The 19,384-nt window shown below is 45.6% G+C and overlaps 1 pseudogene; it reads right to left on the bottom strand.

Annotated features, from left to right (window-relative positions):
• Window positions 1-580: 580 nt before the first annotated feature.
• Window positions 581-18,615, bottom strand: LOC126088165 (uncharacterized; annotated as a pseudogene).
• Between the last annotated feature and the right edge of the window lie 769 nt (window positions 18,616-19,384).

Raw genomic sequence — 19,384 nt, 5'->3', positions numbered from 1 at the left:
AGAAAAGTATTCCAAATTTGTACCGCACTGTTTGTAATGGAACTTTTATAAGCCTGTGTCCTTATTGATTGGACATGGTACTTCCCTTTTCGTAGACGATGGAGGAAATGTGCGTTTTAATAGAGCTAACGTGGGAATTAATTTTACGCGCGCCCGTTGAGTAAACACTGTGATTTACGAACTAGAAACATCCCTCAAACTGCCGCTGGAGTGCGTTGCGATCGCGTATACCATGTTGGGGCCCACGTACCGTATGCACAAGTCGCATCGTTCCTGGGCGTTCAGCAGCACGTTCAACTTGGCACGCTCAACGTTAACGTTCGACAGCACGGTCCGTGTGCCGACGGCTTTACTATCAGCTGTAACTGGCGGTCCCAGCTTTGCAAAGGAAAAGGCTGTATAAACCTTCCTCTGGTTCACCAGTTTCCACATAGATTCTAATCTAGTTAGGATTAACTAAGGCTCAGAGAGCAGTTTTGCTTGTGGTAAAGTGTACGTTGCGAATCCGTATAGCAAATGGAACATGCCACTGAACCGCGCATGCAAAAAATATTCATTCAGCTCATATCTTGGCATGATTCTAGGTGACTTGTGACGTATAGTTTACAAATCCACGCATGAACTCATAAATAAATCCAAAATTATCATTCAAAACATCTTGTCCTACACAAATATGAACAAAACTCACATACAGAAATCTTTTAACTACAATTATAATTTTCTCAGTAAAACAAGACATAAAGAAACAGTTATTTCTCGCGTGATGCGACGCTCAAGCAACAATCTCACACTCTGATTGCAGTACAACACATCTGTTAGCTAATTTTCAACGTTCGACAGTTCTTGGTCTACGTATAGCTATTGTTACACATAAAAAATTTCTCAAAACTCAACCTGATGCCACATATTCATCAATACGGCTTTCCATTGAATAAACGCTCATCAATAAACACAAATGAATATCCCGTGCCAAAAAAAATAAACAAAACATTATACAACACAACCCCTAACATAGCTTCACACAATGTGGCCTAAAACTAAATATTCTCCCATCCAGAAGAAATATAAAATACAGAAATACAAACAAATGAAAATGAATATCTACAAACGAGAAACGATTGCTTATAACAGCGCTACAATTATACGTGACAATTGTACAGCAATTAGGAAAACAATACATCTTAACACCAATATAAACGCTCCTATATATTTGATTATTATTCCACATACACTTACATGTCATTGTCATGAATGCAGGTTGATTCCATTTGAGCTGACAGATGTTGCACCATGACCCTACCTTGAAGCAGTCTCTTAAATTTAACAGTTTCTTTTTCTCCTCCGTATCAAAATCTTTGCTGCAGTTCTTACAATCTCTGTTACACGAATGTATGAATAAATCCAATCCAGAATTACGTTTACGGATCACCTATTAATAACCAAACAGCTGGCTTTTGTTACTGGTACAGATAACTTTCAACTTCAACATCACTCCTTCTTTACTTGTTTACTGCGACCTCGTACGTAAGACATAGAACTCCACCAGTTTGATCGCTTCGTTAACAAGTAAGTCTGATATCCATTAACACTACTATCTGTGTCCACTAGAGTTTCATATTTCTTATCCCCAATGATTATTCTATGACTGGCTACACATTCTCTAGCGACGGTTTACTTCAAGGCGTTCTGTATAACACATCCCTCTCAATATTACGACACGCATTCCTTCGTATCAAGAATATTGTTACCAAGCGAGTCGGTAACCTTCATGTTCCCAGTAGCCAAACATTACGTCGTCCCTGTTAATGATGAATGTGTGGAAGGTGTTCAAATGGTTCAAATGGCTCTGAGCACTATGGGACCTAACATCTGAGGTCATCAGTCCCCTAGAACTTAGAACTACTTAAACCTAACCAACCTAAGCACATCACACACATCCATGCCCGAGGCAGGATTCGAACCTGCGACCATAGAAGTCACACAGTTCCGGACTGAAGCGCCTAGAACCGCACGGCCACCGCGGCCGGCGTGGAAGGTGTCCGAAGGATCTGTCACCGCAGGAATATTGACAGATAAGCAAAAGAGTAGTTGATAGAAGTGCACTTTAAATAAATATTGTTAAATTCTGTCTAGTCGTCGAAATATGGGGTGTCGCATTAATGAGTTTTATTACAAAAAAGTAAATGGCAATGCTTAACTTTGAATATCACACAGATGAGATGCAACGCTAGTCTTGAGCCTACTGACCGCACCTTTCCTTTTCTTTTTTTTTATAGGTTGAATACAGGCTCACTGGTGGCTCACGGTCTTACTGTCTTGGTGGATGGTAAAACTGTTCAATTCAACAATGCGACCAGTTTTTTTTTTCTTTATTGTGATTTCATTCACCTGCCCCATAGGGGCAGGGGAGGGCTGTCAGCGGCACAATCCGCCGCTCTTCAGCCGAGTGACACGACAACTAAAACAAGAATAAAATGATACATACATAAAGAGATAAAAAAGGGGAACATAAAACAGAGTAAGGGGAGAAAATGGAGGTAAAAGTACACTAACATGTAGACGTTCATGGGGGACAGTTAAAAAAGTCACCAGAAAGTTAAAAACACAGTTGGCGATTCTTAAAACACAGAGAAGACACTGAATGCGCATGCACAGGTTAAAAGTTGGCCACAGTATTAAAAACACTCTGAAACAACACACTTAAAACCCACTTGGAGCACACACGGCGAAGAATAAAACTATCAGGTGGGGCCTGCCGAGGGAAAGGTCAGAGAGGATGGAAAAGTAGGGGAGAGCATGGGGCAGCTGGGGAAGAGGTGGGATGAATAGAGGAGGGGCAACCGTGGGTTCACGAAGAGGCAGGAGACACGTGGGGCGGGAGAGGAAAAGGGAAGACAGGGCAGGAGGGAGTGCAGAGACACTGAAAGGAGGCACAAGAGATGGAGGGGGAGTAGGAGGGGAAAGCCGCTCAGAAGGAGGGGGAGGAGAGGGAGCCCTGAGGAGGAGGCAGGAAGAGGGGGTTAGAGGTGGTAGGAAGGGTAGATGTCAGGGCGTAGCTCATCATCCGGGAGGGGTAGACGGTGGAAGTTGTGTTGGGAAAGGAGATGGAGGGTGTGGAGATGGAGAGAGGGAGGGACACAACGGTAAAGGTGCAGCAACTGGTTTGCTGGTGGAGAGGAAGGGAGACACCAGGGGGTGAGGGGGATGAAGGCGGCGGACAATATATAGTGTGCGGATGTGTTCAAGGAAAAGTTGAACGTGGGGGAAGGGGATGAGGTCGTAGAGGATGCGCGTGGGGGACGGAAGGCGGATGCGGAAGGTGAGGTGGAGTGCATGGCGTTTGAGGATTTGGAGGGCTTTATAGAACCGGGGAGGGGCAGACACGAGACCAGTCAGGTGCGGCGCTTATATCCTCTTCACATAGAGGCCACTGCTGTGGCGTTGTCATCCTGGAGGGAGGTCCGGTCAGCGTGCAATTGGCTGACTTCTCACAGCCATCTCTGCCCTATCATTCCTGACTGGCGAGCAGGCGCTTGACTTTACGCAGTAAGAAATATAATTTACTCAAATTGTGAGTGAAGAAATGCTACACTGTAGACAACTTGTGGGAGCCGTGGCGAGCTACAAGTAAAACCTGACACGGCCATGCGTCTAAGTACGCAGAGTGTTTGCCGGTTGAGCCGCCTATCAACAACTCGGTGAAAGGTTAGGGCAATGACGGCAGGAGGGTGGAGGCGAAGGGGGGGGGTGTGAGTTATGGCTGCAAGAAGCCATCAGGAGACAGAATCCGGAGCTGTGGCTGGTGCCAAGCTCCTGTCCGCGCCCCTGTTGACGTCTGCTGTCTCCTTGGCGATGGATGATGTGTGAGGTGCAGGTTCATCGGTTCAGGACCAGGTGCTCGTGATGCAGGACACCAGGTAGCAATGGGTGCAGGCTGTATCGTCTGGGTAGGCAATTAAGGTGCGGACGACGAGTCATCCGCTGGATGACGCAATTTACGGAGGCGAAGCTGAGTCAGGTGCTGTCGCCGCAATCTGCCTGGACCCACTATCAAAAACACGCAGTTGCAAAGCAACTTTACAACGACGCCGTGTTCCCAGCGCTTACGACAGCTGCCTGGTCTGAAAAAAAAAACTAGATCACTAATGCGATACATTGCTTGAGTAGACGGAGTAGGCACCGGATGCTGTGGTGGGTTCAGTAGCTAGGGCAAGGTGCGGAGGCGCCGTCCACAAAGCAACTCCGCCGGCGATGCGCTGTTGCGAGCCTGATAGCCTGATAGCGGTAGAACGACATTAAGAGCATCAAAGGTTGTTCTCGTGTGTGGTGGGTGCGTAATTTAGCTATCTGCTGCAAAAAAGTGTGAATGAATAGTAGCGCTGGTGGTGTGAAAAATCCCGTTGTGTGTACAGAAGTCCTCATATTCTGCAGACAAAAATCGAGGTTCCTTGTCGGCTACATGCAATTCTTGTAAACGCCAAAGACAAAATATGTATTCCAATTTTAAAGGGTGTAAAATGCCGTCGTAGAATGCATGGGAACCACAAACGAACCTTCCTATGTGCGTCGACAACAATCAGCCAACGATTGTTATGCAATACAAGAATGAACAGTTACTGAGGCAGAAAATTTACACTGAAACGGTCAGTAAAATACTTCAAAAACGGTTCAAATGGCTCTGAGCACTATGGGATTTAACATCTGAGGTCATCAGTCCCCTAGAATTTAGAACTACTTAAACCTAACTAACCTACGTACATCACACACATCCATGCCGGATTCGAACATGCGACCATAGCGTAAAATATTTATCAGTTTTCATATTCCTACGACACTCGGTGATTGGATGGAAAGGAAAGGGACCCAGCTTAGTAATAATGTTTGAGGACAATGATAACACAGGCACTCTGCAAGTTTTAACTGTTGCAAGTTATTAATCACGCTATTCATACGATCTTGTAGCTGTGCGGACGAAGAAGAGTGTAGCCGACGACAATGCCTAGCAGACGTTGTTGCTGCTGCTCCTGCTGTTCGATGAGAAGAACCCCGAGTCTCCTCCAGAGCCAGGGCTAACTATGGGGCAGGCAATAGTTGGAATTGCAGCTCCCCCGCCCGTCCGCTCCTACCATGCTCTCAAGACCTGCAGGTTAACGAATCAGGCGCGTCTGCACTGGCGCGAGAATAGCTGCACACTGCGTGTGCCGCAGCACCCAACAAACACTTCCGCGCTCTTTCATAACTCAAACTGCTCTGCCGCCTGTGTGCTCGCAAGGCGAAAGACTCTCTCATCACGCGAAGATAAACAACGGCACAAGTACTACCATTTCGTCGTAGCTATTGATACATTTCAATGAAGTTCCCTTGGCTATTACCCAGCTTTTTACAATATTTCCACTATAATTCAAATTAGTTATATACAGTCAAAAATAAATACACTGTTATATCGATTACGTATTAAATGTAAGTTCTGTAATACCACTTACACCTTCAGAATCAAAGGTACAGTGCAAGTTATCAACGAATATTAAACGGCGAAAATTTTGGATGATGTAGAAGGTATTTTTATCGGAAATTTCAGTGTTATACGGTCCACGTCCAAGTGACCCTGATGAAGCAAATTAAGAAACCGGCTCTGAAGAACCTTTGCTATCACACACGTGATTGTTCACATTCCTTGTGTAGCGGTAGGACACTTTGTAATACAGACCTGTCAGGTCGACGTGTGAAGTATCGGCGAACCACCGGGGTAACCGTTTGTTTCACAGTCCGAGGTCAACTAATGCTGACGTAGTGCAACAGAATCTGCAAGTGCAAATCCGCTGTCACGGCCCGGCGGTCTCCTAGAGATCTAATGGAAACAGGTCCAACTTATCTAAATCCTGTCCATCGATGTGAAAAGAAGACGATTCTAATGCGTCAAAATCAGCATCTTGTCCTAAGGGAAGACGCGAAAGCGTGTCTACACTGGCATGCTTGGATGAGGGCCAGTGCATTATCTCGTGTTGGTAATGCGATGCGACCACAACGTCGTAGTATATGCGTAGTTGGATTCGGAATCGGCTTGGCTGGGTTGAAAAGTGACTGCGAAGGCTTATCGTCGGTGATCAAACAGAACTTCAAATGGCTCTGAGCACTGTGGGACTTAACATCTGAGGTCATCAGTCCCCTAGACTTAGAACCACTTAAACCTAACCAACCTAAGGACATCACACACATCCATGTCCAAGGCAGGATTCGAACCTGCGACCGTAGCAGTAGGGCGGTTTCGGACTGAAGCGCCTAGAACCGCTCGGCCACAGTGTCGTCGTAACTGCCGTCTGCTTCACGTCTGCTGTGCAGCGAGCTGCGTTAACTTAAGTCTTTATTTTTCTTACTTGTCACTTCTTCTTCCGTGTGTTTTTGCTTTTAGGAAGCTTTAATTGTCGAGTGCTAGTAATAGTGTTCCTTAGATTTCGTGTTTGTTTTGAATACAGTCAGAGAGAGTCCCTTTAGTCAGCCATAATGCCAGTACTGCTAGTGACTGTTTTCAATGCAGTCCAGAGACAGGTAGTGCTATTTTCATTGTTTTCTACAAGAAGTGTCTAGCAACCACAGTTTAGTCAACAATCAGCCGCCTTTAGTGAATTAGCGGTCTAGTTAGAAGTTGATTAACTCTCTACAGTAAATTGATTGCTTAGGATGGATAGGATGTGTGACTGCTGTGTACGGACGCAGGAGGAGCTGGCCACTGTTCGCCAACAGCTGAACGTATTTATGGCCGCAGCCAGCCGTCTTCAGGCTGCTGCCTCGGAGTGTAGCGGCAGTGGGGAGTCTGGTGCGTCGCATGGTACACCCCAGGTGTTACATGCTTCACCCACTGTCCCTGCTATCGAGACATCTTCGCGGGTACCGGGCGCGGTTGGGCCACCCCCTCCCCAAGGGGAGTGGCGGGTTCAGCGGCGTTCGCGGCGCACGTGGCGGAGGGTCAATGTGGAGGCTGGCTGTGTGGCATCGCCCGCTCTGAGGGGAAACGTGGCCGCTCCTTCAGCAAGGCCCGAGCAGGCACACGGGGGGAGGGGTTTATTAGTTATTGGGAGCTCCAACGTCAGGCGGGTGATGGAGCCCCTTAGGGAAATAGCGGAAAGGTCGGGGAAGAAGGCCAGTGTTCACTCTGTCTGCTTGCCGGGGGGTCTCATCCGAGATGTGGTGGAGGCCCTGCCGGCGGCGATAGAGAGCACTGGGTGCACCCGACTGCAAATTGTTGCTCATGTCGGCACCAATGACTCCTGTCGCCTGGGTTCAGAGGTCATCCTCAGTTCGTTCAGGCGATTGGCGGAATTGGTGAAGGCGGAAAGTCTCGCTCGCGGGGTGGAATCTGAGCTAACTATTTGTAGTATCGTTCCCAGAACCGATCGCGGTCCTCTGGTTTGGAGCCGAGTAGAAGTTTTAAACCAGGGGCTCAGACGATTCTGCGGAGATCTGGGGTGCAAATTTCTCGACCTTCGCTATCGGGTGGAGAAATGTAGGGTCCCCCTGAATAGGTCAGGTGTGCACTACACGCCGGAAGCGGCTACAAGGGTAGCGGAGTACGTGTGGAGTGCACATGTGGGTTTCTTAGGTTAGAGAATTCCCTCCCTAGGCCCGACAAGACGCCTCCTGAGACGCGGCAAGGTAGGAGTAGGCAAAATGCAACAGGGAATAACAATATTAATGTACTAATATTAAACTGCAGGAGCGTCTATAGAAAGGTCGCAGAACTGCTCTCATTAATAAACGGTCACAATTCCCATGTAGTACTAGGGACAGACAGTTGGCTGAAACCAGACGTAAACAGTAATGAAATTCTAAACTCAGATTGGAATGTATACCGCAGAGACAGGCTGGACAGTGAAGGGGGAGGCATGTTTATAGCGATAAGAAGTGCAATAGTATCGAAGGAAATTGACGGAGATCCGAAATGTGAAATAATTTGGATGAAGGTCACGGTTAAAGCATGCTCAGACATGGTAATTGGATGTCTCTATAGGCCCCCTGGCTCAGCAGCTGTTGTGGCTGAGCACCTGAAGGATAATTTGGAAAATATTTCGAGTAGATTTCCTCACCATGTTATAGTTCTGGGTGGAGATTTTAATTTGCCGGACATAGACTTGGAGACTCAAACGTTCATAACGGGTGGCAGGGACAAAGAATCCAGTGAATTTTTTAAAGTGTTTTATCTGAAAACTACCTTTAGCAGTTAAACAGAGAACCGACTCGTGGCGATAACATATTAGACCTTCTGGTGACAAACAGACCCGAACTATTTGAAACAGTTAACGCAGAACAGGGAATCAGCGGTGATAAAGCGGTTACTGCATCGATGATTTCAGCCGTACATAGAAATATTTAAAAAGGTAGGAAGATTTTTCTGTTTAGCAAAAGTGACAAAAAGCAGATTACAGAGTACCTGACGGCTCAATACAAGAGTTTTGTCTCAAGTACAGATAGTGTTGAGGAACTGTGGACATAGTTCAAAACCATCGTACAATATGCGTTAGATGAGTATGTGCCAAGCAAGATCGTAAGAGATGGAAAAGAGCCACCGTGGTACAACAACCGAGTTATAAAACTGCTGCGGAAGCAAAGGGAACTTCACAGCAAACATAAACATAGCCAAAGCCTTGCAAACAAACAAAAATTACGCGAAGAGAAATGTAGTGTGAGGAGGGCTATGCGAGAGGCGTTCAATGAATTCGAAAGTAAAGTTCTATATACTGACTTGGCAGAAAATCCTAAGAAATTTTGGTCTTATGTCAAAGCAGTAGGTGGATCAAAACAAAATGTCCAGACACTCTGTGACCAAAATGGTAGTACTGAAACAGAGGACGACAGACTAAAGGCCGAAATGCTAAATGTCTTTTCACAGAGGAAGACTGCACTGTAGTTCCTTCTCTAGATTGTCCCACAGATGACAAATTGGTAGACATCGAAATAGACGACAGAGGGATAGAGAAACAATTAAAATCGCTCAAAAGAGGAAAGGCCGCTCGACCTGATGGGATACCAGTTCGATTTTACACAGAGTAGGCGAAGGAACTTGCCCCCTTCTTGCAGCGGTGTCCGTAGGTCTCTAGAAGAGCGTAGCGTTCCAAAGGATTGGAAAAGGGCACAGGTCATCCCCGTTTTCAAGAAGGGACGTTTAACAGATGTGTAAAACTATAGACCTATATCTCTAACGTCGATCAGTTGTAGAATTTTGGAACACGTATTATGTTCGAGTGTAATGACTTATCTGGAGACTAGAAATCTACTCTGTAGGAATCAGCATGGGTTTCGAAAAAGACGGTCGTGTGAAAAAATTGTTCAAATGGCTCTGAGCAGTATGGGACTTAACATCTGTGGTCATCAGTCCCCTAGAACTTAGAACTACTTAAACCTAACTAACCTAAGGACATCACACACATCCATGCCCGAGGCAGGATTCGAACCTGCGACCGTAGCAGTCGCGCGGTTCCGGACTGAGCGCCTAGAACCGCTAGACCACCGCGGCCGGCGGTCGTGTGAAACCCAGCTCGCGCTATTCGTCCACGAGACTCAGAGGGCCATAGACACGGGTTAACAGGTAGATGCCGTGTTTCTTGACTTCCGCAAGGCGTTCGATACAGTTCCCCACAGTCGTTAAATGATAAAAGTAAGAGCATATGGACTATCAGACCAATTGTGTGATTGGATTGAAGAGTTCGTAGATAACAGAACGCAGCATGTCATTCTCAATGGAGAGAAGTCTTCCGAAGTAAGAGTGATATCTGGTGTGCCGCGGGGGAGTGTCATAGGACCGTTGCTATTCACAATATACATAAATGACCTTGTGGATGGCATCGGAAGTTCACTGAGGCTTTTTGCAGATGATGCTGTGGTGTATCAAGAGGTTGTAACAATGGAAAATTGTACTGAAATGCAGGAAGATCTGCAGCGAATTGACGCATGGTGCAGGGAATGGCAATTGAATCTCAATGTACACAAGTGTCATGTGCTGCGAATACATAGAAAGAAAGATCCCTTATCATTTAGCTACAAAATAGCAGGCCAGCAACTGGAAGCAGTTAATTCCATAAATTATCTAGGAGTACGCATTAGGAGTGATTTAAAGTGGAATGATCATATAAAGTTGATCGTTGGTAAAGCAGATGCCAGACTGAGATTCATTGGAAGAATCCTAAGGAAATGCAATCCGAAAACAAAGGAAGTAGGTTACAGTACGCTTGTTCGCCCACTGCTTGAATATTGCTCTGCAGTGTGGGATCCGTATCAGATAGGTTTGATAGAAGAGATAGAGAAGATCCAACGGAGAGCAGCGCGCTTCGTTACAGGATCATTTAGTAATCGCGAAAGCGTTACGGAGATGATAGATAAACTCCAGTGGAAGACTCTGCAGGAGAGACGCTTAGTAGCTCGGTACGGGCTTTTGTTGAAGTTTCGAGAACATACCTTCACCGAAGAGTCAAGCAGTATATTGCTCCCTCCTACGTATATCTCGCGAAAAGACCATGAGGATAAAAGCAGAGAGATTAGAGCCCACACAGAAGCATACCGACAATCCTTCTTTCCACGAACAATACGAGACTGGAATAGAAGGGGGAAACGATAGAGGTACTCAAGGAACCCTCCGCCACACACCGTCAGGTGGCTTGCGGAATATGGATGTAGATGTAGATACAGAGGCCAGCCAAACAGAACTTCCTTTCGCACAAATACTGATGAAATTAAGTCAATCCACATATGATGACAAGAGCATCCTTTTCCATTTGCAATTGAAGTGCTTTGTTAAGCAACTTGGAGCGAAGGCTATTGGTCTGCCAGTAGAACCAGTCCTAAGCGAGATTACAGCACCAGTGCCATATGAAAAGGCATCCACGGCAAAGACTACAGATTTGGAAGGATCAAAATGTACTAGGCAACGGTCACTGAGCGAAGCTCTTTGAGTCGTCGAAAAGAATGTCAAATTCTTGAGACCACACAAAATGTACATCCTTGCGGCGAGGACGGTGCAACGGTGCCGCAATTTGAGCTGCATTCGTAAAGAAGCGGCTGTAAAACGCCTGCTTCCCTAGGACTGACTGTAGTGCAATAACAAGCCTTGGAAGTTTGAGTTCACGAATGGCCTGCAAGTGCGGCTGCGTCCGATGGAGGCACTGAGAATTAATTGCTTGACACAAATACTCAATCTCAGTTTGAAAGAAGACACACTTATCTCTGTTGTAATTAAGGCATGCCTCTGATAGGACTTAGAAAAAGTTCGCAAATTACTATGGAGCTCGTCTGCTGTGCGATCTCATACGACTATATCACCTAAACAATTTGTACATAAAGGCACAGATGCAGTTAATTGTTCCAAACGGCGCTGGAAATTGCTGTTGCGGTAGCACTACCGGAAGTCAAACGAAGAAATCTGAAGGGCTCTCGTGTGTGTTAACGACAAACACTTGCTGTCAATGTTCGTCTAAATGGATCTGGAGGTAGGCATCGCCTAAATCTTAGAGAAGTAACGACCAGCTCTCAAACGTCCCGTAAGTCCTTCAGTTCGAGGCAAAGGAAATGAATCAATAACTGTTTGAGGGTTCACTGTTGCCTTAAAGTCTACACAGACGCGCAGTTTGCCTGAAGGCTCCTTGACGAGTGCTAACGGATATGCCCATTGACTGCCCGTCATCGGTGCACTGTAAAAGTTCTTGAGCGACCTGTTCACGGACCGAGTGTGCCACATCGCGAGCTCTGAAGCAGCGAGATTATACATTGTCTTTCATAATCACGTTCGCAACAAAATTAGAAGTCCTTGAATTCAGCACGTAACTGAGCAACACTGTCCTTGGAATCACAAAGAGTAACTGACAACACATCGTCAATCACACGCAACCCAAACGAATCAAACAAATCAAGGATAAATATATTTGCACTGTTCCATGATCGCAAAAGCTGAAATGTCACAGTCTTTTGCAGATTCTGGTATACTGGAGGAAGGCTGCAAGAACCGACGACTGCTATGTGTCTTGTCTGTCATAAGCCGTAGCAGCAATGTTTGATTTCTGCAGCTTAGGACTGCCAAGAAGATCAACAGGGTGATTATTATTGAACTATACGGCAAAAAGCATAAATCAGTTACAAACTTTATTCAACATTTAAACGTCACTACAGATACACTCCTGGAAATGGAAAAAAGAACACATTGACACCGGTGTGTCAGACCCACCATACTTGCTCCGGACACTGCGAGAGGGCTGTACAAGCAATGATCACACGCACGGCACAGCGGACACACCAGGAACCGCGGTGTTGGCCGTCGAATGGCGCTAGCTGCGCAGCATTTGTGCACCGCCGCCGTCAGTGTCAGCCAGTTTGCCGTGGCATACGGAGCTCCATCGCAGTCTTTAACACTGGTAGCATGCCGCGACAGCGTGGACGTGAACCGTATGTGCAGTTGACGGACTTTGAGCGAGGGCGTATAGTGGGCATGCGGGAGGCCGGGTGGACGTACCGCCGAATTGCTCAACACGTGGGGCGTGAGGTCTCCACAGTACATCGATGTTGTCGCCAGTGGTCGGCGGAAGGTGCACGTGCCCGTCGACCTGGGACCGGACCGCAGCGACGCACGGATGCACGCCAAGACCGTAGGATCCTACGCAGTGCCGTAGGTGACCGCACCGCCACTTCCCAGCAAATTAGGGGCACTGTTGCTCCTGGGGTATCGGCGAGGACCATTCGCAACCGTCTCCATGAAGCTGGGCTACGGTCCCGCACACCGTTAGGCCGTCTTCCGCTCACGCCCCAACATCGTGCAGCCCGCCTCCAGTGGTGTCGCGACAGGCGTGAATGGAGGGACGAATGGAGACGTGTCGTCTTCAGCGATGAGAGTCGCTTCTGCCTTGGTGCCAATGATGGTCGTATGCGTGTTTGGCGCTGTGCAGGTGAGCGCCACAATCAGGACTACATACGACCGAGGCACACAGGGCCAACACCCGGCATCATGGTGTGGGGAGCGATCTCCTACACTGGCCGTACACCACTGGTGATCGTCGAGGGGACACTGAATAGTGCACGGTACATCCTAACCGTCATCGAACTCATCGTTCTACCATTCCTAGACCGGCAAGGGAACTTGCTGTTCCAACAGGACAATGCACGTCCGCATGTATCCCGTGCCACCCAACGTTTTCTAGAAGGTGTAAGTCAACTACCCTGGCCAGCAAGATCTCCGGATCTGTCCCCCATTGAGTATGTTTGGGACTGGATGAAGCGTCGTCTCACGCGGTCTGCACGTCCAGCACGAACGCTGGTCCAACTGAGGCGCCAGGTGGAAATGGCATGGCAAGCCGTTCCACAGGACTACATCCAGCATCTCTACGATCGTCTCCATGGGAGAATAGCAGCCTGCATTGCTGCGAAAGGTGGATATACACTGTACTAGTGCCGACATAGTGCATGCTCTGTTGCCTGTGTCTATGTGCCTGTGGTTCTGTCAGTGTGATCATGTGATGTATCTGACCCCAGGAATGTGTCAATAAAGTTTCCCCTTCCGGGGACAATGAATTCACGGTGTTCTTATTTCAGTTTCCAGGAGTGTATTTTGATTTAGGTTATGACATGTTCGATATGCCTGCAATCACACTGGCGATAATGTGGCGCAGCCGAATAGTCAAATTCTGCATGACCCGCTGAAGTGTCGGAACATCGATGCTGTCGATGACCTCCTGAATGGTTCTTTTCAGCTCAAATGGCTCTGAGCACTATGGGACTTAACTTCTAAGGTCATCAGTCCCCTAGAACTCAGAACTACTTAAACCTAACTAACCTAAGGACATCACACACATCCATGCCCGAGGCATGATTCGAACCTGCGACCGTAGCGGCCGCGCGGTTCCAGACTGTAGCGCCTTTAACCGCTTGGCCACCACGGCCGGCTCTTTTCAGCTCAGCAAAGGTTTTGGTGGCGGCCAATCGTGAGCTATGCCAGTGGCCTCTGGGTATCCCAGAGGCAGAATGCGGTCCTCAAAGTGCTCCTCCAGGACATCAAACACTCTCCTGCTTCGATGGGGACGAGCTCCGTCTTGCATGAACCAAATGTCGAAATGAGGGTCACTTTGGATAATGGGGATGAAATGATCAAAACCTTCACGTACGGTTCGGTAGTCACCGTGTCATCAAAGAATATCGCACCGAGTATTCCGTGACTGGACATTGCACCACACAGTCACCCGTTTAGGGCGAAGAGACTTATCGATCGCGAAATGCTGATTCTCAGTCCCCTGAATGTGCCAATTTTGCTTAATGACAAACCCATGCAACTGAAAGTGGGTTTCGTTGCTAAACCAAACCACTCATGTGCATGCTAAATTCCATCATGCCCCGCGTCCAACGGTGCAGTTTGACCGTTGTAACGCAAACCGTTCAGAAGTTATGACGTTTTTATTTCATATATTTCAATAATTGTCACTCTGTAAGTACTGCGATTGAGCAAAGAAAATTGGGGCACCCGTACCTAATTACTACTGAATAGTTCGGCCAGCTATCACAATTTCCACAATGAGTTCGTTAGAGAGGCGTTGCGCAGAAGAAGAGGCTAATGATTTCTTGACTTGCGGACTAACACCCTTCTGTTCCGCACTAGAAGCCCTGTTTAGTTAAGAATGCACAACATGTATAGCAAAATCTGACTTCCGTGTGCGTTTATTAGAAGAGAGACGCGTCTTTTTCTGTAAGCCTACCGCCTGAACATGTCCGTTCTTGCAACATGGAAAACAAGTCGCGTTTAGTGGCGGGCACAAGGGACGCTCAGAAGCAGTGTGGGTAAGACTTGATGCCCGTACCTTGCGGCCTGGCTGTTTACGAAGCTGGCTCGCTACGCTTAGCCTGAGTGGGTCGCTGTGCGTTTGACTTGGAAGCCGTCCGTTTACGCGGCAGTGCAAGACAGTTTCTAGGCGCTACAACACAAATGGTAATGACTGAAGAGTGACTACGTCACTGTCACAGGAGACTTGATATTCAATAATTTGTAAAGTTTGCTGCAAGGAACGGTCGGGATACTTGAGAATCTGTTCCCTTATTCTACAGGGTGATTTCTTCCACCGTGTACAAACTCTAGGGATTGATTGATGAGAGAATACGGGAAAACGGTCTAATGAACTTATGTCCGGAAATGCACTGTTTCCATGCTAGAGCCCATTTATTCAACCATACTTTGTTACAGAGACTGCGGTCTAAAGGTGCGTCCACACTACTCGTGCTCGTCAGACTCGTCTGCCGGGAGACTTGTCAAACTTGTCTGACTTGCGCTCGTACTGCTTCTGTCTTCGTCCACACTACTGCAGTTGCTTGCCAGGCTTTGGCTCGTGAGGATGCTCCCCGCACTCGCAGTCGTGACCAGTGCCAGTTTCCTAATTTAAAAATGGACGAAGTGGTTATAGCAAGTGCCAGCTTCCTTGTGATGCGCCTTTTAGCTGAGGAAGAGAATAGAAGAAGACGCTACAAAGTCCCAAGAAAACGCAGGTAGTGGATGGCCACAGTTTTCAGAAGCAGAAAAAGATATAGTGAGAGTGATTTGATGGATGACTTGGATGTTAAAAACATACATTTCAAGACATTTTGCCGTATGTCTTCATCAGAGTTTGAATATCTGATGAATTTGGTAGGACCGAAAATATCAAAGAAAATTTCGGAAAGCTATATCTGTTGCTGAGCGGTTGGCCCTTACGTTCAGATACCTAGCAACTGGTGACTCCTACACCAGCCTCGGTTTTTATTTAAAGTCTCCAAGCAAGTGATATCAAACATTGTTCCTCAAGTATGTGCAGCTCTTACTGGCAGCTTGAAGGAGTTTGTAAACGTAAGTTAGTAAATTATACAAATTTTGTTATTAATACACTTTTATTCATCAGGTAATAAGCAAAAAATAAAAACATTTAGATTTAAAGAATGAGAAACAATTAAACGGAAAGATTATTACTTTTAGTTATTATAAATCAAGCAGATCCAGAAAATGTGGAGACCCTTGTTCGGTATTGTCAGAAGTAGAAGTAGATGTTTGTTGGAAGTTGCTTTGCATCTGCTCATGGGCATGAACTTGTTGAGATGAAGGAATCGGTAAATGCGACGAGCAGCTGTAGTCGCTGTTGGTTGAACGTGGTCTAGAATGTTCGAAACAGCTACTTTCTGCTCTGAAAATCGTGTCGGAAAATTCTTTTTTAACAAAAGCACGTGTTCTGTTGTCCATGGACTGTAGAATGTTCGCTATTACCCTCCATAGGCGTCAAACTCGTCTCTAGTTTTAGATAAAGCAGTTTGTAGTGCATTATATTGCTCTCCTATACGAGGATCTTCGGCCATTTCTCTCTGATTTTTTTTTAGGTGAAGCAAATACCTTCTTGCTTTTGTTTGGTGTGGGTGGTAGTTTGTTGCCTTGCGTTGTTTGATGATCGAATTCTTGACTACTAATTTCTTCGCAAGTGCTCGCTGTACCTTCGTTTGTATCTATGCCCGCAACCCTCTGTTCTTCCAAATCCTCCTTAAATTCCTCCTAAAACAAAGCGACGACAAAAGATTGATATAAACAATAGCAAAGCAAGTAAAATAAAAAATGAAAGAATGCATGTAGGAATAGGGAGATACACGATAATAATCGTAAAAAATTGGGAACAATGTCAAGTTGATAATTGAAATTCAGAATATTTGTTGTAATGATTACTATCTATTATTACGCAAAATTACTGATTTTAATTATTGTTGATGTTCATAATTATTAGAATGTCCATTATTGTCTATGCATTTAATAATTATTTATATTATTAGGAGTTATTAGTTTCTATTTACTTTTTTGCAGATGCCACAGACACAACAAGAGTGGTTACTTATAGCAGAGGAATATGAGAGAAAATGGAACTTTCCTCACTGCCTCGGTGCAATGGATGGCAAACATTGCGCAATCCAAAGCCCAGTTAATTCTGGAAGCGATTTTTTCAATTATAAGACGTTTTTCAGTATTGTTCTTTCTGGTCTAGGGGATGCTGACTATTGTTTATTGTATGCTGATGTCGGCTGCCAAGGTCGAATTTCAGACAGTGGCGTTTTTCGAAATAATTTTTTTAAAGAATATGAGTAATGGTACCATCGTTTTTCCGCACGATCGTACCTCCCAGGTAGACAGAAAAAAGTACCCTATGTTATTGTCGCAGACGATGCGTTTCCCCTCAACAATCATGTCATGAAGCGGTATAGTGGACAAAAACAACGGAGGTCAATGAAAAGAATTTTTAACTACAGACTTTCAAAGGCACGGCGGATTGTGGAAAATGCGTTCGGAATTCTTTCTTCTGTATTCCGGATACTAAGAAAGCCTATATTGCTACACCTTGAGAAAGCCCAAAGTGTTATTATGACTTGCATATACCTCCATAATTTCTTGCGAAAAAGTTCTGCTTCCAGACAAATTTATACCCCTGTAGGAGCAGTGGATCATGAGGAGAACGGGCATTTAAAGCCAGGAACTTGGAGAAATGAGATCACTCCTGCTGCAACGTTTACACGATTAGTGAACATTCCACGACGTTCAACGCAAACTGCCCAAGACATTAAAGATGAATTCGCTGCTTATTTCATTTCCGAAGAGGGAAGATTGCCATGGCAACATGATTACCAATAACTTATTAAAGAATTTTCAGCTACTAGCTACGTACGTACTAGTGACTGCCTGATTGCAGACATTTCAACTACGTATATATGTGAAGTTTTACCTTTATTAATTCCTATTTTCTTGTTTTTATTTCCTCAAATACATAATATACAAATAAAATACATATAAATGTACATGTGTTTCAATATACTGTGTTAGAAAAATAAACGTTATTCATTATTACTGAATACCCAGCTTTACCCCAGTATGTATTCCAATCCTGTTACTAGATTTCCTGTTTTCCCCTCTGTGAGCTTCAGAACTCATTTTGCCATAAACCTTATAATTTTATCACAATTAGAACTTGTTTTAATTTATAAATTTGATAACTATAAGCAATTACTAGGTATATTTCTAATAGAAATGGTAGTAAGCTAAAACAAATATGAAAAAATATCTTAAGAAATGATATGATTAATGGCATATAACGGAATAACATCAAAAAATTTAAAATTAACAAATGAGCAAGGACCGAAATGTAAGCTGAGAAAGATAAAAAGTTGGGCAGCCGTGGAGACAGAAACTAAAAGAGACTGAACCCCATTAAGTTTGTTAATAGTTTGTTTATACATTTCCAAAAATAAATATATTTTACTTACATATGTGTTGATTGTCTTCCGCAGCTGATATTTGCAGTGCAGAAATTCAAATGCTTTGAAAGCGAACCAGTTTGGAGCGTTCACTTCCACAACCGCAGCGCCAGACTTCCCAGGCTCAGTCTTCTTCTGGCGGACTTTCCTGTAAGAGGCTAATAAGGTGGTCTTTTTCTTTTTTTTCTTTAATTTGGCCACATCCACGCCGAATTCTGCCGCGATGGAATCCCACGCTTCACTTTTTTTAAATTTTATTTTATATTGGGAGTTTGTTGCATCCCACAGCACAGGGTATTGTTCATAAGTACTTATGAATTTAATGACAAAATCGTCGGTCCACTCCATTTCAAAAGACAAACCGATGTCCACAACACAGAAAAAGAATAGTACCAAGACAACACTGCACGAGTGCAGCGATCCAATTGGTAAGCGCTTCGTTGCCGTCCACACCACTGGCGCAGCTCGCCTCGCATCCCTTTGGTTTACCGACAACAGCCGGAGCCAGACAAGCCAGATACTCGGGCGGCTCGCAAGCCTGTCTCGCGGCGAGCTCTCGGAGCCTACCTCCGTCCACATTACTCGTAAGGCTCGCAAGTCTCACAAGTACACGAGCCACACGAGTAGTGTGGACGCACCATAATGCCGTGCAGCCACTGTTACATTATGGATGGTTTCCTCCTAGAAGGTGGTACTGTTTCTCACACGTCATGCTCTAGCGCCTCTCCTGTCATAGTAATTGCTAAAGTTCTCTCAGATCCACTTCTCCTGCTGGCTCAACTTGTAGTGGATGTGATACAGCGCTGTACACAATGGATCAGTATTCGAATCGAGTGCTTGCCGACATGATGTTTACTTACGGAGATGCAAAAGGCAACGGGCGGCGGGCAGCAATATTGTATCGAGAGATATATCCCCGCCGACAACAGCATTCAATGTCTGCAACAATGTCTGGCCGTTTGTCTGAGACAGGATCGCTTCAGAAAGCAGGAAATCATGAAGGACGTACACGGAATATTCGGATATCAGACTTGGAGAAAATGATATTAACTCTATGGAAGGCGACCGCCGTGTCAGTATCAGGCAGTTGGCTCGCCCGTACAAGGTAAGCTTGACG

This window comes from Schistocerca cancellata, chromosome 6 (genome assembly GCF_023864275.1).
Source record: "Schistocerca cancellata isolate TAMUIC-IGC-003103 chromosome 6, iqSchCanc2.1, whole genome shotgun sequence".
Classification (NCBI taxonomy): Eukaryota; Metazoa; Arthropoda; class Insecta; order Orthoptera; family Acrididae; genus Schistocerca; species Schistocerca cancellata.
The sequence above is the reverse complement of the archived record's forward strand: the minus strand, read 5'-3'. Positions and strand labels throughout refer to the sequence as shown.